This window comes from Lathyrus oleraceus, chromosome 2, assembly GCF_024323335.1.
Source record: "Lathyrus oleraceus cultivar Zhongwan6 chromosome 2, CAAS_Psat_ZW6_1.0, whole genome shotgun sequence".
NCBI classification, from domain to species: domain Eukaryota; kingdom Viridiplantae; phylum Streptophyta; class Magnoliopsida; order Fabales; family Fabaceae; genus Lathyrus; species Lathyrus oleraceus.
Window position 1 is genome coordinate 274,631,965 of NC_066580.1, and position 24,805 is coordinate 274,656,769.

The 24,805-nt window shown below is 31.4% G+C and overlaps 8 non-coding genes across 8 annotated transcripts; all 8 read right to left on the reverse strand.

Moving 5' to 3' along the window:
- Positions 1 to 4,023: 4,023 nt before the first annotated feature.
- TRNAE-CUC (transfer RNA glutamic acid (anticodon CUC)) lies at positions 4,024 to 4,096 on the reverse strand. Its single transcript has one exon. It is a non-coding gene; the product is annotated as a tRNA-Glu (tRNA).
- Positions 4,097 to 6,296: 2,200 nt separating this feature from the next.
- Positions 6,297 to 6,369, reverse strand: TRNAE-CUC (transfer RNA glutamic acid (anticodon CUC)). Its single transcript has one exon. It is a non-coding gene; the product is annotated as a tRNA-Glu (tRNA).
- Positions 6,370 to 8,506: 2,137 nt separating this feature from the next.
- Positions 8,507 to 8,579, reverse strand: TRNAE-CUC (transfer RNA glutamic acid (anticodon CUC)). Its single transcript has one exon. It is a non-coding gene; the product is annotated as a tRNA-Glu (tRNA).
- A 2,189-nt stretch (positions 8,580 to 10,768) lies between these two features.
- TRNAE-CUC (transfer RNA glutamic acid (anticodon CUC)) lies at positions 10,769 to 10,841 on the reverse strand. Its single transcript has one exon. It is a non-coding gene; the product is annotated as a tRNA-Glu (tRNA).
- A 4,331-nt stretch (positions 10,842 to 15,172) lies between these two features.
- On the reverse strand, positions 15,173 to 15,245 carry TRNAE-CUC (transfer RNA glutamic acid (anticodon CUC)). The gene has a single exon. It is a non-coding gene; the product is annotated as a tRNA-Glu (tRNA).
- Positions 15,246 to 17,446: 2,201 nt separating this feature from the next.
- TRNAE-CUC (transfer RNA glutamic acid (anticodon CUC)) lies at positions 17,447 to 17,519 on the reverse strand. Its single transcript has one exon. It is a non-coding gene; the product is annotated as a tRNA-Glu (tRNA).
- Positions 17,520 to 19,668: 2,149 nt separating this feature from the next.
- Positions 19,669 to 19,741, reverse strand: TRNAE-CUC (transfer RNA glutamic acid (anticodon CUC)). Its single transcript has one exon. It is a non-coding gene; the product is annotated as a tRNA-Glu (tRNA).
- A 4,485-nt stretch (positions 19,742 to 24,226) lies between these two features.
- TRNAE-CUC (transfer RNA glutamic acid (anticodon CUC)) lies at positions 24,227 to 24,299 on the reverse strand. Its single transcript has one exon. It is a non-coding gene; the product is annotated as a tRNA-Glu (tRNA).
- Between the last annotated feature and the right edge of the window lie 506 nt (positions 24,300 to 24,805).

The following is a 24,805-nucleotide window of genomic DNA, read 5'->3' on the forward strand; positions in this document are numbered from 1 at the left end:
TAATTATATTTTTTAGTGAATGAGTATGTTGATTCTAAATTTGTAAGTTACGATAAAATTAATCTTTACATTTTTTGAAAAATAGCTAAATAGGTTTTTAATTATATTATTTTAAGCATATTACTTTGTTTAAGCCCATAGTATCGGCCCATGTTCATTTATGTTGTTATTATTTTAGAAGATAGGCTTAAGTAATTGATTCAACTGATGTGGTAGCATTGTTACATCTTTCCCATTGATCAACTGATGTGGTTTCCATGTTACACCTTTCCTATTGATTCAACTGATGTGGTAGCCATGTTACACCTTTCCTTTTGCGTCTTCTTTTCGCTTATAAATTCTTGACGAATCTTCCTTGATTCTCTGATCTTCATTCTTTATATGTTTAACATTGAATAACGAGGCTTGATTTAATGGCGGATTTGAAAGTTAATAAAAGAAATTCCGTTGCCAGGACTTGAACCCGGTTAAAGAAATTTCGTTGCCGAGACTTGAATCCGGGTCTCTCGGGTGAGAGCCGAGTATCCTGACAAACTAAATTACAACCGATTTGTTTATCAATCGAAATCGTATTTTATTTATTGCCACGTAAAATACGATAGTTTATATCAACATCAACAAAATTAATAAGTTGTTACTTCGAACTTAATATCTTCTAGAATTGGTGGAGTAAACGAAAGTTAAATATTTTATCTTAGGTTATATTCATTTTTTAAAAATCAGAGTAAACTAACTACTCGGGTGCTGTAGCGAAACTGATTGCAAAAGAGGTAAATCAGCAACATTAAAAACACCTTTTGAGAGGTCCGTTTGATATCAAAAAACTGCTCAGCAACATGCGAACAAGTAGGGAATGTCGGGGTAAACCTGAAAAGTTTGGCAGAGCCGGAGCTAAACATTGGCGAGGCAAGCGTGCGGTAGTAGAGGGGGTAGTTATGAACCTGTAGACTATCCACATGGGGTGGTGAAGGGAGGGCGCCAATTGTTGTAGAAAAAACCCCTCAACTCCTTGGGGTTATACTGCACTTGGAAGAAGAACTAGAAAAATGAATAAATATAGTGATAATTTGTTTCTTCATCGCTGTAGTAAATAGTCAGTGGAGCGTAGAGAAAATAGAATTTGTTTCTTTGTCTTTACAAAAGAAAGAGCAATTTACTATGACATTATATGATTTTTTTTTTAGAGATTCTACATTTTATTTAAAAATTTTGAATATAAAATATAAGAGAAAAAATTCAATTTTTTACAAATTATAAGAGGAATAACTAACAACTATGACACGTTCACGATAAAAAAATCCTTTTGTAGAGATCATTTATTAAGAAAATAAAGAAGCTAATACAAGAAGAAAAGGCAATATAAAAACGTGGTCCAGAAAATCTACCATTTTACCTATAATGATTGGGCATACCATTGCTATCCATAATGGAAAAGAGCATTTATGAGTTAATATAACACATCGTATGGGGGGCCATAATTGGGTAGATTTTCACCTACTCTAAACTTCGGAGGATTTGCGAAAAATGATATTAATCTCGTCGTTAAGATTCTATTACCTACCACATTCATTTGAAGTTACAAAATTCATATTCATAATTTTTCAATCGGAGGATCAAAAATGATAATATTACCTACCGTTACCATTCATTGAGTGGCTGATTCGGTGGTTCTCAATCAACAACAAGTGTCGACCTATATGTCCTTATCATCCATGAGGCTTGATTTAATGGCGAATTTGAAATTTAATAAAAATAAATTCCATTGACGGGACTTGAACCCGGGTTCTCGGAGTGAGCCGAGTATCCTGACCAACTAGACTACAACGAATTTGTTTTTCAGTCGAAATCTTATTTTATTTATGCCACGTTAAATACAATAGTTTATATCAACATCAACAAAATTAATAAGTTGTTACTTCGAATTTAATATCTTGTAGAATTGGTGGAGTAATCGAAAGTTAAATTTTTTATCTTAGGTTAATATTTCATTTTTTTAAAATAAGAGTAAACTACAAAAGTCATCTCAAATCAAATAAGACCAAGTAAAAAAAAAATAATTACTTAAGATTAAATGACAATAAACAGATAAAAGTAAAATAATGAAAAAACTTCGTTCAATCAATAATACAAATACTAACTACAATTTAATGATTTCGTGACATTTTTCTTCTTTCTGCCGTATATTAATTATATTTTTTAGTGAATGAGTATGTTGATTCTAAATTTGTAAGTTACAATAAAATAATCTTTACCATTTTGAAAATAGCTAAATAGGTTTTTAATTTATATTATTTTAAGCATATTACTTTGTTTAAGCCCATATATGTATCGGCCCATGTTCATTTATGTTGTTATTATTTTTAGAAGATAGGCTTAAGTTAATTGATTCAACTGATGTGGTAGCCATTGTTACATCTTTCCCATTGATTCAACTGATGTGGTTTCCATTGTTACACACCTTTCCTATTGATTCAACTGATGTGGTAGCCATTTGTACAACTTTCCTTTTGCGTCTTCTTTTCGCTTATAACATTCTTGACGAATCTTCCTTGATTCTCTGATCTTCATTCTTTATCGTTTAACATTGAATAACGAGGCTTGATTTAATGGCGAATTTGAAAGTTAATAAAAGAAATTCCGTTGCCAGGACTTGAACCCGGGTAAAAGAAATTTCGTTGCCGAGACTTGAATCCGGGTCTCTCTCGGGTGAGAGCCGAGTATCCTGACAAACTAAATTACAACCGATTTTTATCAATCGAAATCGTATTTTATTTATTGCCACGTAAAATACGATAGTTTATATCAACATCAACAAAATTAATAAGTTGTTACTTCGAACTTAATATCTTCTAGAATTGGTGGAGTAAACGAAAGTTAAATATTTTATCTTAGGTTAATATTTCATTTTTTAAAAATCAGAGTAAACTAACTACTCGGGTGCTGTAGCGAAACTGATTGCAAAAGAGGGTAAATCAGCAACATTAAAAACACCTTTTGAGAGGTCCGTTTGATATCAAAAAACTGCTCAGCAACATGCGAACAAGTAGGGAATGTCGGGGTAAACCTGAAAAGTTTGGGCAGAGCCGGAGCTAAACATTGGCGAGGCAAGCGTGCGGTAGTAAGAGGGGTAGTTATGAACCCTGTAGACTATCCACATGGGGGTGGTGAAGGGAGGGCGCCAATTGGTAGAAAAAACCCCTCAACTCCTTGGGGTTATACTGCACTTGGAAGAAGAACTAGAAAAATGAATAAATATAGTGATAATTTGGTTCTTCATCGCTGTAGTAAATAGTCAGTGGAGCGTAGAGAAAATAGAATTTGTTTCTTTGTCTTTACAAAAGAAAAGAGCAATTTACTATGACATTATATGATTTTCTTTTTTTAGAGATTCTACATTTTATTTTAAAAATTTTGAAATATAAAATATAAGAGAAAAAATTCAATTTTTTACAAATTATAAGAGGAATAAATAACAACTATGACACGTTCACGATAAAAAAATCCTTTTGTAGAGAATCATTTATTAAGAAAAATAAAGAAGCTTAATACAAAAAGAAGAAAAGGCAATAATAAAAACGTGGTCCAGAAAATCTACCATTTTACCTATAATGATTGGGCATACCATTGCTATCCATAATGGAAAAGAGCATTTATGAGTTAATATAACACATCGTATGGTGGGCCATAAATTGGTAGAATTTTCACCTACTCTAAACTTCGGAGGATTTGCGAAAAATGATAATTAATCTCGTCGTTAAGATTTCTATTACCCTACCACATTCATTTGAAGTTACAAAATTCATATTCATAATTTATCAATCGGAGGATAAAAAATGATAATATTTACCTACCGTTACCATTCATTGAGTGGCTGATTCGGTGGTTCTCAATCAACAACAAGTGTCGACCTATATGTCCTTATCATCCATTGAATCTTCCTTGATTCTCCTTTATTCATTCTTTATCCGTTGAATGATAAATGAGGCTTGATTTAATGGCGAATTTGAATTTAATAAAAATAAATTCCGTTGCCGGGACTTGAACCCGGGTCTCTCGGATGAGAGCCGAGTATCCTGACCAACTAGACTACAACGAATTTGTTTTTCAGTCGAAATCTTATTTTATTTATTGCCACGTTAAATACAATAGTTTATATCAACATCAACAAAATTAATAAGTTGTTACTTCGAATTTAATATCTTGTAGAATTGGTGGAGTAATCGAAAGTTAAATTTTTTATCTTAGGTTAATATTTCATTTTTTTAAAATAAGAGTAAACTACAAAAGTCATCTCAAATCAAATAAGACCAAGTAAAAAAGAAAATAATTACTTAAGATTAAATGACAATAAACAAGATAAAAGTAAAATAATGAAAAAACTTCGTTCAATCAATAATACAAATACTAACTACAATTTAATGATTTCGTGACATTTTTCTTCTTTCTGCCGTATATTAATTATATTTTTTTAGTGAATGAGTATGTTGATTCTAAAATTTGTAAGTTACGATAAAATTAATCTTTACATTTTTTGAAAAATAGCTAAATAGGTTTTTAATTTATATTATTTAAGCATATTACTTTGTTTAAGCCCATATATGTATCGGCCCATGTTCATTTATGTTGTTATTATTTTTAGAAGATAGGCTTAAGTTAATTGATTCAACTGATGTGGTAGCCATTGTTACATCTTTCCCATTGATTCAACTGATGTGGTTTCCATTGTTACACCTTTCCTATTGATTCAACTGATGTGGTAGCCATTGTTACACCTTTCCTTTTGCGTCTTCTTTTCGTTTATAACATTCTTGACGAATCTTCCTTGATTCTCTGATCTTCATTCTTTATCTGTTTAACATTGAATAACGAGGCTTGATTTAATGGCGAATTTGAAAGTTAATAAAAGAAATTCCGTTGCCAGGACTTGAACCCGGGTAAAAGAAATTTCGTTGCCGAGACTTGAATCCGGGTCTCTCGGGTGAGAGCCGAGTATCCTGACAAACTAAATTACAACCGATTTGTTTATCAATCGAAATCGTATTTTATTTATTGCCACGTAAAATACGATAGTTTATATCAACATCAACAAAATTAATAAGTTGTTACTTCGAACTTAATATCTTCTAGAATTGGTGGAGTAAACGAAAGTTAAATATTTTATCTTAGGTTAATATTTCATTTTTTAAAAATAAGAGTAAACTAACTACTCGGGTGCTGTAGCGAAACTGATTGCAAAAGAGGGTAAATCAGCAACATTAAAAACACCTTTTGAGAGGTCCGTTTGATATCAAAAAACTGCTCAGCAACATGCGAACAAGTAGGGAATGTCGGGGTAAACCTGAAAAGTTTGGGCAGAGCCGGAGCTAAACATTGGCGAGGCAAGCGTGCGGTAGTAAGAGGGGTAGTTATGAACCCTGTAGACTATCCACATGGGGGTGGTGAAGGGAGGGCGCCAATTGGTAGAAAAAACCCCTCAACTCCTTGGGGTTATACTGCACTTGGAAGAAGAACTAGAAAAATGAATAAATATAGTGATAATTTGGTTCTTCATCGCTGTAGTAAATAGTCAGTGGAGCGTAGAGAAAATAGAATTTGTTTCTTTGTCTTTACAAAAGAAAAGAGCAATTTACTATGACATTATATGATTTTCTTTTTTTAGAGATTCTACATTTTATTTTAAAATTTTGAAATATAAAATATAAGAGAAAAAATTCACTTTTTTACAAATTATAAGAGGAATAATTAACAACTATGACACGTTCACGAAAAAAAAATCCTTTTGTAGAGAATCATTTATTAAGAAAAATAAAGAAGCTTAATACAAAAGAAGAAAAGGCAATAATAAAAACGTGGTCCAGAAAATCTACCATTTTACCTATAATGATTGGGCATACCATTGCTATCCCTAATGGAAAAGAGCATTTATGAGTTAATATAACACATCGTATGGTGGGCCATAAATTGGTAGAATTTTCACCTACTCTAAACTTCGGAGGATTTGCGAAAAATGATAATTAATCTCGTCGTTAAGATTTCTATTACCCTACCACATTCATTTGAAGTTACAAAATTCATATTCATAATTTTTCAATCGGAGGATCAAAAATGATAATATTTACCTACCGTTACCATTCATTGAGTGGCTGATTCGGTGGTTCTCAATCAACAACAAGTGTCGACCTATATGTCCTTATCATCCATTGAATCTTCCTTGATTCTCCTTTATTCATTCTTTATCCGTTGAATGATAAATGAGGCTTGATTTAATGGCGAATTTGAAATTTAATAAAAATAAATTCCGTTGCCGGGACTTGAACCCGGGTCTCTCGGGTGAGAGCCGAGTATCCTGACCAACTAGACTACAACGGATTTGTTTTTCAGTCGAAATCTTATTTTATTTATTGCCACGTTAAATACAATAGTTTATATAAACATCAACAAAATTAATAAGTTTTTACTTCGAATTTAATATCTTGTAGAATTGGTGGAGTAATCGAAAGTTAAAATTTTTATCTTAGGTTGATATTTCTTTTTTTTTAAATAAGAGTAAACTACAAAAGTCATCTCAAATCAAATAAGACCAAGTAAAAAAGAAAATAATTACTTAAGATTAAATGACAATAAACAAGATAAAAGTAAAATAATGAAAAAACTTCGTTCAATCAATAATACAAATACTAACTACAATTTAATGATTTCGTGACATTTTTCTTCTTTCTGCCGTATATTAATTATATTTTTTTAGTGAATGAGTATGTTGATTCTAAAATTTGTAAGTTACGATAAAATTAATCTTTACATTTTTTGAAAAATAGCTAAATAGGTTTTTAATTTATATTATTTTAAGCATATTACTTTGTTTAAGCCCATATATGTATCGGCCCATGTTCATTTATGTTGTTATTATTTTTAGAAGATAGGCTTAAGTTAATTGATTCAACTGATGTGGTAGCCATTGTTACATCTTTCCCATTGATTCAACTGATGTGGTTTCCATTGTTACACCTTTCCTATTGATTCAACTGATGTGGTAGCCATTGTTACACCTTTCCTTTTGCGTCTTCTTTTCGTTTATAACATTCTTGACGAATCTTCCTTGATTCTCTGATCTTCATTCTTTATCTGTTTAACATTGAATAACGAGGCTTGATTTAATGGCGAATTTGAAAGTTAATAAAAGAAATTCCGTTGCCAGGACTTGAACCCGGGTAAAAGAAATTTCGTTGCCGAGACTTGAATCCGGGTCTCTCGGGTGAGAGCCGAGTATCCTGACAAACTAAATTACAACCGATTTGTTTATCAATCGAAATCGTATTTTATTTATTGCCACGTAAAATACGATAGTTTATATCAACATCAACAAAATTAATAAGTTGTTACTTCGAACTTAATATCTTCTAGAATTGGTGGAGTAAACGAAAGTTAAATATTTTATCTTAGGTTAATATTTCATTTTTTAAAAATAAGAGTAAACTAACTACTCGGGTGCTGTAGCGAAACTGATTGCAAAAGAGGGTAAATCAGCAACATTAAAAACACCTTTTGAGAGGTCCGTTTGATATCAAAAAACTGCTCAGCAACATGCGAACAAGTAGGGAATGTCGGGGTAAACCTGAAAAGTTTGGGCAGAGCCGGAGCTAAACATTGGCGAGGCAAGCGTGCGGTAGTAAGAGGGGTAGTTATGAACCCTGTAGACTATCCACATGGGGGTGGTGAAGGGAGGGCGCCAATTGGTAGAAAAAACCCCTCAACTCCTTGGGGTTATACTGCACTTGGAAGAAGAACTAGAAAAATGAATAAATATAGTGATAATTTGGTTCTTCATCGCTGTAGTAAATAGTCAGTGGAGCGTAGAGAAAATAGAATTTGTTTCTTTGTCTTTACAAAAGAAAAGAGCAATTTACTATTACATTATATGATTTTCTTTTTTTAGAGATTCTACATTTAAAAAATTTGAAATATAAAATATAAGAGAAAAAATTCACTTTTTTACAAATTATAAGAGGAATAATTAACAACTATGACACGTTCACGAAAAAAAATCCTTTTGTAGAGAATCATTTATTAAGAAAAATAAAGAAGCTTAATACAAAAGAAGAAAAGGCAATAATAAAAACGTGGTCCAGAAAATCTACCATTTTACCTATAATGATTGGGCATACCATTGCTATCCATAATGGAAAAGAGCATTTATGAGTTAATATAACACATCGTATGGTGGGCCATAAATTGGTAGAATTTTCACCTACTCTAAACTTTGGAGGATTTGCGAAAAATGATAATTAATCTCGTCGTTAAGATTTCTATTACCCTACCACATTCATTTGAAGTTACAAAATTCATATTCATAATTTTTCAATCGGAGGATCAAAAATGATAATATTTACCTACCGTTACCATTCATTGAGTGGCTGATTCGGTGGTTCTCAATCAACAACAAGTGTCGACCTATATGTCCTTATCATCCATTGATTTAATGGCGAATTTGAAATTTAATAAAAATAAATTCCGTTGCCGGGACTTGAACCCGGGTCTCTCGGGTGAGAGCCGAGTATCCTGACCAACTAGACTACAACGGATTTGTTTTTCAGTCGAAATCTTATTTTATTTATTGCCACGTTAAATACAATAGTTTATATCAACATCAACAAAATTAATAAGTTGTTACTTCGAATTTAATATCTTGTAGAATTGGTGGAGTAATCGAAAGTTAAAATTTTTATCTTAGGTTAATATTTCATTTTTTTAAATAAGAGTAAACTACAAAAGTCATCTCAAATCAAATAAGACCAAGTAAAAAAGAAAATAATTACTTAAGATTAAATGACAATAAACAAGATAAAAGTAAAATAATGAAAAAACTTCGTTCAATCAATAATACAAATACTAACTACAATTTAATGATTTCGTGACATTTTTCTTCTTTCTGCCGTATATTAATTATATTTTTTTAGTGAATGAGTATGTTGATTCTAAAATTTGTAAGTTACGATAAAATTAATCTTTACATTTTTTGAAAAATAGCTAAATAGGTTTTTAATTTATATTATTTTAAGCATATTACTTTGTTTAAGCCCATATATGTATCGGCCCATGTTCATTTATGTTGTTATTATTTTTAGAAGATAGGCTTAAGTTAATTGATTCAACTGATGTGGTAGCCATTGTTACATCTTTCCCATTGATTCAACTGATGTGGTTTCCATTGTTACACCTTTCCTATTGATTCAACTGATGTGGTAGCCATTGTTACACCTTTCCTTTTGCGTCTTCTTTTCGTTTATAAAATTCTTGACGAATCTTCCTTGATTCTCTGATCTTCATTCTTTATCTGTTTAACATTGAATAACGAGGCTTGATTTAATGGCGAATTTGAAAGTTAATAAAAGAAATTCCGTTGCCAGGACTTGAACCCGGGTAAAAGAAATTTCGTTGCCGAGACTTGAATCCGGGTCTCTCGGGTGAGAGCCGAGTATCCTGACAAACTAAATTACAACCGATTTGTTTATCAATCGAAATCGTATTTTATTTATTGCCACGTAAAATACGATAGTTTATATCAACATCAACAAAATTAATAAGTTGTTACTTCGAACTTAATATCTTCTAGAATTGGTGGAGTAAACGAAAGTTAAATATTTTATCTTAGGTTAATATTTCATTTTTTAAAAATAAGAGTAAACTAACTACTCGGGTGCTGTAGCGAAACTGATTGCAAAAGAGGGTAAATCAGCAACATTAAAAACACCTTTTGAGAGGTCCGTTTGATATCAAAAAACTGCTCAGCAACATGCGAACAAGTAGGGAATGTCGGGGTAAACCTGAAAAGTTTGGGCAGAGCCGGAGCTAAACATTGGCGAGGCAAGCGTGCGGTAGTAAGAGGGGTAGTTATGAACCCTGTAGACTATCCACATGGGGGTGGTGAAGGGAGGGCGCCAATTGGTAGAAAAAACCCCTCAACTCCTTGGGGTTATACTGCACTTGGAAGAAGAACTAGAAAAATGAATAAATATAGTGATAATTTGGTTCTTCATCGCTGTAGTAAATAGTCAGTGGAGCGTAGAGAAAATAGAATTTGTTTCTTTGTCTTTACAAAAGAAAAGAGCAATTTACTATGACATTATATGATTTTCTTTTTTTAGAGATTCTACATTTTATTTTAAAAATTTTGAAATATAAAATATAAGAGAAAAAATTCACTTTTTTACAAATTATAAGAGGAATAATTAACAACTATGACACGTTCACGAAAAAAAATCCTTTTGTAGAGAATCATTTATTAAGAAAAATAAAGAAGCTTAATACAAAAGAAGAAAAGGCAATAATAAAAACGTGGTCCAGAAAATCTACCATTTTACCTATAATGATTGGGCATACCATTGCTATCCATAATGGAAAAGAGCATTTATGAGTTAATATAACACATCGTATGGTGGGCCATAAATTGGTAGAATTTTCACCTACTCTAAACTTCGGAGGATTTGCGAAAAATGATAATTAATCTCGTCGTTAAGATTTCTATTACCCTACCACATTCATTTGAAGTTACAAAATTCATATTCATAATTTTTCAATCGGAGGATCAAAAATGATAATATTTACCTACCGTTACCATTCATTGAGTGGCTGATTCGGTGGTTCTCAATCAACAACAAGTGTCGACCTATATGTCCTTATCATCCATTGAATCTTCCTTGATTCTCCTTTATCCGTTGAATGATAAATGAGGCTTGATTTAATGGCGAATTTGAAATTTAATAAAAATAAATTCCGTTGCCGGGACTTGAACCCGGGTCTCTCGGGTGAGAGCCGAGTATCCTGACCAACTAGACTACAACGGATTTGTTTTTCAGTCGAAATCTTATTTTATTTATTGCCACGTTAAATACAATAGTTTATATCAACATCAACAAAATTAATAAGTTGTTACTTCGAATTTAATATCTTGTAGAATTGGTGGAGTAATCGAAAGTTAAATTTTTTATCTTAGGTTAATATTTCATTTTTTTTAAATAAGAGTAAACTACAAAAGTCATCTCAAATCAAATAAGACCAAGTAAAAAAGAAAATAATTACTTAAGATTAAATGACAATAAACAAGATAAAAGTAAAATAATGAAAAAACTTCGTTCAATCAATAATACAAATACTAACTACAATTTAATGATTTCGTGACATTTTTCTTCTTTCTGCCGTATATTAATTATATTTTTTTAGTGAATGAGTATGTTGATTCTAAAATTTGTAAGTTACGATAAAATTAATCTTTACATTTTTGAAAAATAGCTAAATAGGTTTTTAATTTATATTATTTTAAGCATATTACTTTGTTTAAGCCCATATATGTATCGGCCCATGTTCATTTATGTTGTTATTATTTTTAGAAGATAGGCTTAAGTTAATTGATTCAACTGATGTGGTAGCCATTGTTACATCTTTCCCATTGATTCAACTGATGTGGTTTCCATTGTTACACCTTTCCTATTGATTCAACTGATGTGGTAGCCATTGTTACACCTTTCCTTTTGCGTCTTCTTTTCGTTTATAACATTCTTGACGAATCTTCCTTGATTCTCTGATCTTCATTCTTTATCTGTTTAACATTGAATAACGAGGCTTGATTTAATGGCGAATTTGAAAGTTAATAAAAGAAATTCCGTTGCCAGGACTTGAACCCGGGTAAAAGAAATTTCGTTGCCGAGACTTGAATCCGGGTCTCTCGGGTGAGAGCCGAGTATCCTGACAAACTAAATTACAACCGATTTGTTTATCAATCGAAATCGTATTTTATTTATTGCCACGTAAAATACGATAGTTTATATCAACATCAACAAAATTAATAAGTTGTTACTTCGAACTTAATATCTTCTAGAATTGGTGGAGTAAACGAAAGTTAAATATTTTATCTTAGGTTAATATTTCATTTTTTAAAAATAAGAGTAAACTAACTACTCGGGTGCTGTAGCGAAACTGATTGCAAAAGAGGGTAAATCAGCAACATTAAAAACACCTTTTGAGAGGTCCGTTTGATATCAAAAAACTGCTCAGCAACATGCGAACAAGTAGGGAATGTCGGGGTAAACCTGAAAAGTTTGGGCAGAGCCGGAGCTAAACATTGGCGAGGCAAGCGTGCGGTAGTAAGAGGGGTAGTTATGAACCCTGTAGACTATCCACATGGGGGTGGTGAAGGGAGGGCGCCAATTGGTAGAAAAAACCCCTCAACTCCTTGGGGTTATACTGCACTTGGAAGAAGAACTAGAAAAATGAATAAATATAGTGATAATTTGGTTCTTCATCGCTGTAGTAAATAGTCAGTGGAGCGTAGAGAAAATAGAATTTGTTTCTTTGTCTTTACAAAAGAAAAGAGCAATTTACTATGACATTATATGATTTTCTTTTTTTAGAGATTCTACATTTTATTTTAAAAATTTTGAAATATAAAATATAAGAGAAAAAATTCACTTTTTTACAAATTATAAGAGGAATAATTAACAACTATGACACGTTCACGAAAAAAAAATCCTTTTGTAGAGAATCATTTATTAAGAAAAATAAAGAAGCTTAATACAAAAGAAGAAAAGGCAATAATAAAAACGTGGTCCAGAAAATCTACCATTTTACCTATAATGATTGGGCATACCATTGCTATCCATAATGGAAAAGAGCATTTATGAGTTAATATAACACATCGTATGGTGGGCCATAAATTGGTAGAATTTTCACCTACTCTAAACTTCGGAGGATTTGCGAAAAATGATAATTAATCTCGTCGTTAAGATTTCTATTACCCTACCACATTCATTTGAAGTTACAAAATTCATATTCATAATTTTTCAATCGGAGGATCAAAAATGATAATATTTACCTACCGTTACCATTAATTGAGTGGCTGATTCGGTGGTTCTCCGGGACTTGAACCCGAGTCTCTCGGGTGAGAGCCGAGTATCCTGACCAACTAGACTACAACGGATTTGTTTTTCAGTCGAAATCTTATTTTATTTATTGCCACGTTAAATACAATAGTTTATATCAACATCAACAAAATTAATAAGTTGTTACTTCGAATTTAATATCTTGTAGAATTGGTGGAGTAATCGAAAGTTAAATTTTTTATCTTAGGTTAATATTTCATTTTTTTTAAATAAGAGTAAACTACAAAAGTCATCTCAAATCAAATAAGACCAAGTAAAAAAGAAAATAATTACTTAAGATTAAATGACAATAAACAAGATAAAAGTAAAATAATGAAAAAACTTCGTTCAATCAATAATACAAATACTAACTACAATTTAATGATTTCGTGACATTTTTCTTCTTTCTGCCGTATATTAATTATATTTTTTTAGTGAATGAGTATGTTGATTCTAAAATTTGTAAGTTACGATAAAATTAATCTTTACATTTTTTGAAAAATAGCTAAATAGGTTTTTAATTTATATTATTTTAAGCATATTACTTTGTTTAAGCCCATATATGTATCGGCCCATGTTCATTTATGTTGTTATTATTTTTAGAAGATAGGCTTAAGTTAATTGATTCAACTGATGTGGTAGCCATTGTTACATCTTTCCCATTGATTCAACTGATGTGGTTTCCATTGTTACACCTTTCCTATTGATTCAACTGATGTGGTAGCCATTGTTACACCTTTCCTTTTGCGTCTTCTTTTCGTTTATAAAATTCTTGACGAATCTTCCTTGATTCTCTGATCTTCATTCTTTATCTGTTTAACATTGAATAACGAGGCTTGATTTAATGGCGAATTTGAAAGTTAATAAAAGAAATTCCGTTGCCAGGACTTGAACCCGGGTAAAAGAAATTTCGTTGCCGAGACTTGAATCCGGGTCTCTCGGGTGAGAGCCGAGTATCCTGACAAACTAAATTACAACCGATTTGTTTATCAATCGAAATCGTATTTTATTTATTGCCACGTAAAATACAATAGTTTATATCAACATCAACAAAATTAATAAGTTGTTACTTCGAACTTAATATCTTCTAGAATTGGTGGAGTAAACGAAAGTTAAATATTTTATCTTAGGTTAATATTTCATTTTTTAAAAATAAGAGTAAACTAACTACTCGGGTGCTGTAGCGAAACTGATTGCAAAAGAGGGTAAATCAGCAACATTAAAAACACCTTTTGAGAGGTCCGTTTGATATCAAAAAACTGCTCAGCAACATGCGAACAAGTAGGGAATGTCGGGGTAAACCTGAAAAGTTTGGGCAGAGCCGGAGCTAAACATTGGCGAGGCAAGCGTGCGGTAGTAAGAGGGGTAGTTATGAACCCTGTAGACTATCCACATGGGGGTGGTGAAGGGAGGGCGCCAATTGGTAGAAAAAACCCCTCAACTCCTTGGGGTTATACTGCACTTGGAAGAAGAACTAGAAAAATGAATAAATATAGTGATAATTTGGTTCTTCATCGCTGTAGTAAATAGTCAGTGGAGCGTAGAGAAAATAGAATTTGTTTCTTTGTCTTTACAAAAGAAAAGAGCAATTTACTATGACATTATATGATTTTCTTTTTTTAGAGATTCTACATTTTATTTTAAAAATTTTGAAATATAAAATATAAGAGAAAAAATTCACTTTTTTACAAATTATAAGAGGAATAATTAACAACTATGACACGTTCACGAAAAAAAAATCCTTTTGTAGAGAATCATTTATTAAGAAAAATAAAGAAGCTTAATACAAAAGAAGAAAAGGCAATAATAAAAACGTGGTCCAGAAAATCTACCATTTTACCTATAATGATTGGGCATACCATTGCTATCCCTAATGGAAAAGAGCATTTATGAGTTAATATAACACATCGTATGGTGGGCCATAAATTGGTAGAATTTTCACCTACTCTAAACTTCGGAGGATTTGCGAAAAATGATAATTAATCTCGTCGTTAAGATTTCTATTACCCTACCACATTCATTTGAAGTTACAAAATTCTTATTCATAATTTTTCAATCGGAGGATCAAAAATGATAATATTTACCTACCGTTACCATTCATTGAGTGGCTGATTCGGTGGTTCTCAATCAACAACAAGTGTCGACCTATATGTCCTTATCATCCATTGAATCTTCCTTGATTCTCCTTAATTCATTCTTTATCCGTTGAATGATAAATGAGGCTTGATTTAATGGCGAATTTGAAATTTAATAAAAATAAATTCCGTTGCCGGGACTTGAACCCGGGTCTCTCGGGTGAGAGCCGAGTATCCTGACCAACTAGACTACAACGGATTTGTTTTTCAGTCGAAATCTTATTTTATTTATTGCCACGTTAAATACAATAGTTTATATCAACATCAACAAAATTAATAAGTTGTTACTTCGAATTTAATATCTTGTAGAATTGGTGGAGTAATCGAAAGTTAAATTTTTTATCTTAGGTTGATATTTCATTTTTTTTAAATAAGAGTAAACTACAAAAGTCATCTCAAATCAAATAAGACCAAGTAAAAAAGAAAATAATTACTTAAGATTAAATGACAATAAACAAGATAAAAGTAAAATAATGAAAAAACTTCGTTCAATCAATAATACAAATACTAACTACAATTTAATGATTTCGTGACATTTTTCTTCTTTCTGCCGTATATTAATTATATTTTTTTAGTGAATGAGTATGTTGATTCTAAAATTTGTAAGTTACGATAAAATTAATCTTTACATTTTTTGAAAAATAGCTAAATAGGTTTTTAATTTATATTATTTTAAGCATATTACTTTGTTTAAGCCCATATATGTATCGGCCCATGTTCATTTATGTTGTTATTATTTTTAGAAGATAGGCTTAAGTTAATTGATTCAACTGATGTGGTAGCCATTGTTACATCTTTCCCATTGATTCAACTGATGTGGTTTCCATTGTTACACCTTTCCTATTGATTCAACTGATGTGGTAGCCATTGTTACACCTTTCCTTTTGCGTCTTCTTTTCGTTTATAAAATTCTTGACGAATCTTCCTTGATTCTCTGATCTTCATTCTTTATCTGTTTAACATTGAATAACGAGGCTTGATTTAATGGCGAATTTGAAAGTTAATAAAAGAAATTCCGTTGCCAGGACTTGAACCCGGGTAAAAGAAATTTCGTTGCCGAGACTTGAATCCGGGTCTCTCGGGTGAGAGCCGAGTATCCTGACAAACTAAATTACAACCGATTTGTTTATCAATCGAAATCGTATTTTATTTATTGCCACGTAAAATACAATAGTTTATATCAACATCAACAAAATTAATAAGTTGTTACTTCGAACTTAATATCTTCTAGAATTGGTGGAGTAAACGAAAGTTAAATATTTTATCTTAGGTTAATATTTCATTTTTTAAAAATAAGAGTAAACTAACTACTCGGGTGCTGTAGCGAAACTGATTGCAAAAGAGGGTAAATCAGCAACATTAAAAACACCTTTTGAGAGGTCCGTTTGATATCAAAAAACTGCTCAGCAACATGCGAACAAGTAGGGAATGTCGGGGTAAACCTGAAAAGTTTGGGCAGAGCCGGAGCTAAACATTGGCGAGGCAAGCGTGCGGTAGTAAGAGGGGTAGTTATGAACCCTGTAGACTATCCACATGGGGGTGGTGAAGGGAGGGCGCCAATTGGTAGAAAAAACCCCTCAACTCCTTGGGGTTATACTGCACTTGGAAGAAGAACTAGAAAAATGAATAAATATAGTGATAATTTGGTTCTTCATCGCTGTAGTAAATAGTCAGTGGAGCGTAGAGAAAATAGAATTTGTTTCTTTGTCTTTACAAAAGAAAAGAGCAATTTACTATGACATTATATGATTTTCTTTTTTTAGAGATTCTACATTTTATTTTAAAAATTTTGAAATATAAAATATAAGAGAAAAAATTCACTTTTTTACAAATTATAAGAGGAATAATTAACAACTATGACACGTTCACGAAAAAAAAATCCTTTTGTAGAGAATCATTTATTAAGAAAAATAAAGAAGCTTAATACAAAAGAAGAAAAGGCAATAATAAAAACGTGGTCCAGAAAATCTACCATTTTACCTATAATGATTGGGCATACCATTGCTATCCCTAATGGAAAAGAGCATTTATGAGTTAATATAACACATCGTATGGTGGGCCATAAATTGGTAGAATTTTCACCTACTCTAAACTTCGGAGGATTTGCGAAAAATGATAATTAATCTCGTCGTTAAGATTTCTATTACCCTACCACATTCATTTGAAGTTACAAAATTCATATTCATAATTTTTCAATCGGAGGATCAAAAATGATAATATTTACCTACCGTTACCATTCATTGAGTGGCTGATTCGGTGGTTCTCAATCAACAACAAGTGTCGACCTATATGTCCTTATCATCCATTGAATCTTCCTTGATTCTCCTTATTCATTCTTTATCCGTTGAATGATAAATGAGGCTTGATTTAATGGCGAATTTGAAATTTAATAAAAATAAATTCCGTTGCCGGGACTTGAACCCGGGTCTCTCGGGTGAGAGCCGAGTATCCTGACCAACTAGACTACAACGGATTTGTTTTTCAGTCGAAATCTTATTTTATTTATTGCCACGTTAAATACAATAGTTTATATCAACATCAACAAAATTAATAAGTTGTTACTTCGAATTTAATATCTTGTAGAATTGGTGGAGTAATCGAAAGTTAAAATTTTTATCTTAGGTTAATATTTCATTTTTTTTAAATAAGAGTAAACTACAAAAGTCATCTCAAATCAAATAAGACCAAGTAAAAAAGAAAATAATTACTTAAGATTAAATGACAATAAACAAGATAAAAGTAAAATAATGAAAAAACTTCGTTCAATCAATAATACAAATACTAACTACAATTTAATGATTTCGTGACATTTTTCTTCTTTCTGCCGTATATTAATTATATTTTTTAATGAATGAGTATGTTGATTCTAAAATTTGTAAGTTACGATAAAATTAATCTTTACATTTTTTGAAAAATAGCTAAATAGGTTTTTAATTTATATTATTTTAAGCATATTACTTTGTTTAAGCCCATATATGTATCGGCCCATGTTCATTTATGTTGTTATTATTTTTAGAAGATAGGCTTAAGTTAATTGATTCAACTGATGTGGTAGCCATTGTTACATCTTTCCCATTGATTCAACTGATGTGGTTTCCATTGTTACACCTTTCCTATTGATTCAACTGATGTGGTAGCCATTGTTACACCTTTCCTTTTGCGTCTTCTTTTCGTTTATAAAATTCTTGACGAATCTTCCTTGATTCTCTGATCTTCATTCTTTATCTGTTTAACATTGAATAACGAGGCTTGATTTAATGGCGAATTTGAAAGTTAATAAAAGAAATTCCGTTGCCAGGACTTGAACCCGGGTAAAAGAAATTTCGTTGCCGAGACTTGAATCCGGGTCTCTCGGGTGAGAGCCGAGTATCCTGACAAACTAAATTACAACCGATTTGTTTATCAATCGAAATCGTATTTTATTTATTGCCACGTAAAATACAATAGTTTATATCAACATCAACAAAATTAATAAGTTGTTACTTCGAACTTAATATCTTCTAGAATTGGTGGAGTAAACGAAAGTTAAATATTTTATCTTAGGTTAATATTTCATTTTTTAAAAATAAGAGTAAACTAACTACTCGGGTGCTGTAGCGAAACTGATTGCAAAAGAGGGTAAATCAGCAACATTAAAAACACCTTTTGAGAGGTCCGTTTGATATCAAAAAACTGCTCAGCAACATGCGAACAAGTAGGGAATGTCGGGGTAAACCTGAAAAGTTTGGGCAGAGCCGGAGCTAAACATTGGCGAGGCAAGCGTGCGGTAGTAAGAGGGGTAGTTATGAACCCTGTAGACTATCCACATGGGGGTGGTGAAGGGAGGGCGCCAATTGGTAGAAAAAACCCCTCAACTCCTTGGGGTTATACTGCACTTGGAAGAAGAACTAGAAAAATGAATAAATATAGTGATAATTTGGTTCTTCATCGCTGTAGTAAATAGTCAGTGGAGCGTAGAGAAAATAGAATTTGTTTCTTTGTCTTTACAAAAGAAAAGAGCAATTTACTATGACATTATATGATTTTCTTTTTTTAGAGATTCTACATTTTATTTTTAAAAATTTGAAATATAAAATATAAGAGAAAAAATTCACTTTTTTACAAATTATAAGAGGAATAATTAACAACTATGACACGTTCACGAAAAAAAAATCCTTTTGTAGAGAATCATTTATTAAGAAAAATAAAGAAGCTTAATACAAAAGAAGAAAAGGCAATAATAAAAACGTGGTCCAGAAAATCTACCATTTTACCTATAATGATTGGGCATACCATTGCTATCCATAATGGAAAAGAGCATTTATGAGTTAATATAACACATCGTATGGTGGGCCATAAATTGGTAGAATTTTCACCTACTCTAAACTTCGGAGGATTTGCGAAAAATGATAATTAATCTCGTCGTTAAGATTTCTATTACCCTACCACATTCATTTGAAGTTACAAAATTCATATTCATAATTTTTCAATCGGAGGATCAAAAATGATAATATTTACCTACCGTTACCATTCATTGAGTGGCTGATTCGGTGGTTCTCAATCAACAACAAGTGTCGACCTATATGTCCTTATCATCCATGAGGCTTGATTTAATGGCGAATTTGAAATTTAATAAAAATAAATTCCGTTGCCGGGACTTTAACCCGGGTCTCTCGGGTGAGAGCCGAGTATCCTGACCAACTAGACTACAACGGATTTGTTTTTCAGTCGAAATCTTATTTTATTTATTGCCACGTTAAATACAATAGTTTATATCAACATCAACAAAATTAATAAGTTGTTACTTCGAATTTAATATCTTGTAGAATTGGCGGAGTAGTCGAAAGTTAAAATTTTTAGCTTAGGTTAATATTTCATTTTTTTAAATAAGAGTAAACTACAAAAGTCATTTCAAATCAAATAAGACCAAGTAAAAAAGAAAATAATTACTTAAGATTAAATGACAATAAACAAGATAAAAGTAAAATAATGAAAAAACTTCGTTCAATCAATAATACAAATACTAACTACAATTTAATGATTTCGTGACATTTTTCTTCTTTCTGCCGTATATTAATTATATTTTTTAGTGAATGAGTATGTTGATTCTAAAATTTGTAAGTTACGATAAAATTAATCTTTACATTTTTTGAAAAATAGCTAAATAGGTTTTTAATTTATATTATTTTAAGCATATTACTTTGTTTAAGCCCATATATGTATCGGCCCATGTTCATTTATGTTGTTATTATTTTTAGAAGATAGGCTTAAGTTAATTGATTCAACTGATGTGGTAGCCATTGTTACATCTTTCCCATTGATTCAACTGATGTGGTTTCCATTGTTACACCTTTCCTATTGATTCAACTGATGTGGTAGCCATTGTTACACCTTTCCTTTTGCGTCTTCTTTTCGTTTATAAAATTCTTGACGAATCTTCCTTGATTCTCTGATCTTCATTCTTTATCTGTTTAACATTGAATAACGAGGCTTGATTTAATGGCGAATTTGAAAGTTAATAAAAGAAATTCCGTTGCCAGGACTTGAACCCGGGTAAAAGAAATTTCGTTGCCGAGACTTGAATCCGGGTCTCTCGGGTGAGAGCCGAGTATCCTGACAAACTAAATTACAACCGATTTGTTTATCAATCGAAATCGTATTTTATTTATTGCCACGTAAAATACAATAGTTTATATCAACATCAACAAAATTAATAAGTTGTTACTTCGAACTTAATATCTTCTAGAATTGGTGGAGTAAACGAAAGTTAAATATTTTATCTTAGGTTAATATTTCATTTTTTAAAAATAAGAGTAAACTAACTACTCGGGTGCTGTAGCGAAACTGATTGCAAAAGAGGGTAAATCAGCAACATTAAAAACACCTTTTGAGAGGTCCGTTTGATATCAAAAAACTGCTCAGCAACATGCGAACAAGTAGGGAATGTCGGGGTAAACCTGAAAAGTTTGGGCAGAGCCGGAGCTAAACATTGGCGAGGCAAGCGTGCGGTAGTAAGAGGGGTAGTTATGAACCCTGTAGACTATCCACATGGGGGTGGTGAAGGGAGGGCGCCAATTGGTAGAAAAAACCCCTCAACTCCTTGGGGTTATACTGCACTTGGAAGAAGAACTAGAAAAATGAATAAATATAGTGATAATTTGGTTCTTCATCGCTGTAGTAAATAGTCAGTGGAGCGTAGAGAAAATAGAATTTGTTTCTTTGTCTTTACAAAAGAAAAGAGCAATTTACTATGACATTATATGATTTTCTTTTTTTAGAGATTCTACATTTTATTTTAAAAAATTTGAAATATAAAATATAAGAGAAAAAATTCACTTTTTTACAAATTATAAGAGGAATAATTAACAACTATGACACGTTCACGAAAAAAAATCCTTTTGTAGAGAATCATTTATTAAGAAAAATAAAGAAGCTTAATACAAAAGAAGAAAAGGCAATAATAAAAACGTGGTCCAGAAAATCTACCATTTTACCTATAATGATTGGGCATACCATTGCTATCCATAATGGAAAAGAGCATTTATGAGTTAATATAACACATCGTATGGTGGGCCATAAATTGGTAGAATTTTCACCTACTCTAAACTTCGGAGGATTTGCGAAAAATGATAATTAATCTCGTCGTTAAGATTTGTATTACCCTACCAAATTCATTTGAAGTTACAAAATTCATATTCATAATTTTTCAATCGGAGGATCAAAAATGATAATATTTACCTACCGTTACCATTCATTGAGTGGCTGATTCGGTGGTTCTCAATCAACAACAAGTGTCGACCTATATGTCCTTATCATCCATTGAATCTTCCTTGATTCTCCTTTATTCATTCTTAATTCATTCTTTATCCGTTGAATGATAAATGAGGCTTGATTTAATGGCGAATTTGAAATTTAATAAAAATAAATTTCGTTGGCCGGACTTGAACCCGGGTCTCTCGGGTGAGACCCGAGTAACCCGACCAACTAGACTACAACGGATTTGTTTTTTAGTCGAAATCTTATTTTATTTATTGCCACGTTAAATACAATAGTTTATATCAACATCAACAAAATTAATAAGTTGTTACTTCGAATTTAATATCTTGTAGAATTGGTGGAGTAATTGAAAGTTAAATTTTTTATCTTAGGTTGATATTTCATTTTTTTTAAATAAGAGTAAACTACAAAAGTCATCTCAAATCAAATAAGACCAAGTAAAAAAGAAAATAATTACTTAAGATTAAATGACAATAAACAAGATAAAAGTAAAATAATGAAAAAACTTCGTTCAATCAATAATACAAATACTAACTACAATTTAATGATTTCGTGACATTTTTCTTCTTTCTGCCGTATATTAATTATATTTTTTTAGTGAATGAGTATGTTGATTCTAAAATTTGTAAGTTACGATAAAATTAATCTTTACATTTTTTGAAAAATAGCTAAATAGGTTTTTAATTTATATTATTTTAAGCATATTACTTTGTTTAAGCCCATATATGTATCGGCCCATGTTCATTTATGTTGTTATTATTTTTAGAAGATAGGCTTAAGTTAATTGATTCAACTGATGTGGTAGCCATTGTTACATCTTTCCCATTGATTCAACTGATGTGGTTTCCATTGTTACACCTTTCCTATTGATTCAACTGATGTGGTAGCCATTGTTACACCTTTCCTTTTGCGTCTTCTTTTCGTTTATAAAATTCTTGACGAATCTTCCTTGATTCTCTGATCTTCATTCTTTATCTGTTTAACATTGAATAACGAGGCTTGATTTAATGGCGAATTTGAAAGTTAATAAAAGAAATTCCGTTGCCAGGACTTGAACCCGGGTAAAAGAAATTTCGTTGCCGAGACTTGAATCCGGGTCTCTCGGGTGAGAGCCGAGTATCCTGACAAACTAAATTACAACCGATTTGTTTATCAATCGAAATCGTATTTTATTTATTGCCACGTAAAATACAATAGTTTATATCAACATCAACAAAATTAATAAGTTGTTACTTCGAACTTAATATCTTCTAGAATTGGTGGAGTAAACGAAAGTTAAATATTTTATCTTAGGTTAATATTTCATTTTTTAAAAATAAGAGTAAACTAACTACTCGGGTGCTGTAGCGAAACTGATTGCAAAAGAGGGTAAATCAGCAACATTAAAAACACCTTTTGAGAGGTCCGTTTGATATCAAAAAACTGCTCAGCAACATGCGAACAAGTAGGGAATGTCGGGGTAAACCTGAAAAGTTTGGGCAGAGCCGGAGCTAAACATTGGCGAGGCAAGCGTGCGGTAGTAAGAGGGGTAGTTATGAACCCTGTAGACTATCCACATGGGGGTGGTGAAGGGAGGGCGCCAATTGGTAGAAAAAACCCCTCAACTCCTTGGGGTTATACTGCACTTGGAAGAAGAACTAGAAAAATGAATAAATATAGTGATAATTTGGTTCTTCATCGCTGTAGTAAATAGTCAGTGGAGCGTAGAGAAAATAGAATTTGTTTCTTTGTCTTTACAAAAGAAAAGAGCAATTTACTATGACATTATATGATTTTCTTTTTTTAGAGATTCTACATTTTATTTTTAAAAATTTGAAATATAAAATATAAGAGAAAAAATTCACTTTTTTACAAATTATAAGAGGAATAATTAACAACTATGACACGTTCACGAAAAAAAAATCCTTTTGTAGAGAATCATTTATTAAGAAAAATAAAGAAGCTTAATACAAAAGAAGAAAAGGCAATAATAAAAACGTGGTCCAGAAAATCTACCATTTTACCTATAATGATTGGGCATACCATTGCTATCCATAATGGAAAAGAGCATTTATGAGTTAATATAACACATCGTATGGTGGGCCATAAATTGGTAGAATTTTCACCTACTCTAAACTTCGGAGGATTTGCGAAAAATGATAATTAATCTCGTCGTTAAGATTTCTATTACCCTACCACATTCATTTGAAGTTACAAAATTCATATTCATAATTTTTCAATCGGAGGATCAAAAATGATAATATTTACCTACCGTTACCATTCATTGAGTGGCTGATTCGGTGGTTCTCAATCAACAACAAGTGTCGACCTATATGTCCTTATCATCCATTGAATCTTCCTTGATTCTCCTTTATTCATTCTTTATCCGTTGAATGATAAATGAGGCTTGATTTAATGGCGAATTTGAAATTTAATAAAAATAAATTCCGTTGCCGGGACTTGAACCCGGGTCTCTCGGGTGAGAGCCGAGTATCCTGACCAACTAGACTACAACGGATTTGTTTTTCAGTCGAAATCTTATTTTATTTATTGCCACGTTAAATACAATAGTTTATATCAACATCAACAAAATTAATAAGTTGTTACTTCGAATTTAATATCTTGTAGAATTGGTGGAGTAATCGAAAGTTAAAATTTTTATCTTAGGTTAATATTTCATTTTTTTTAAATAAGAGTAAACTACAAAAGTCATCTCAAATCAAATAAGACCAAGTAAAAAAGAAAATAATTACTTAAGATTAAATGACAATAAACAAGATAAAAGTAAAATAATGAAAAAACTTCGTTCAATCAATAATACAAATACTAACTACAATTTAATGATTTCGTGACATTTTTCTTCTTTCTGCCGTATATTAATTATATTTTTTTAGTGAATGAGTATGTTGATTCTAAAATTTGTAAGTTACGATAAAATTAATCTTTACATTTTTTGAAAAATAGCTAAATAGGTTTTTAATTTATATTATTTTAAGCATATTACTTTGTTTAAGCCCATATATG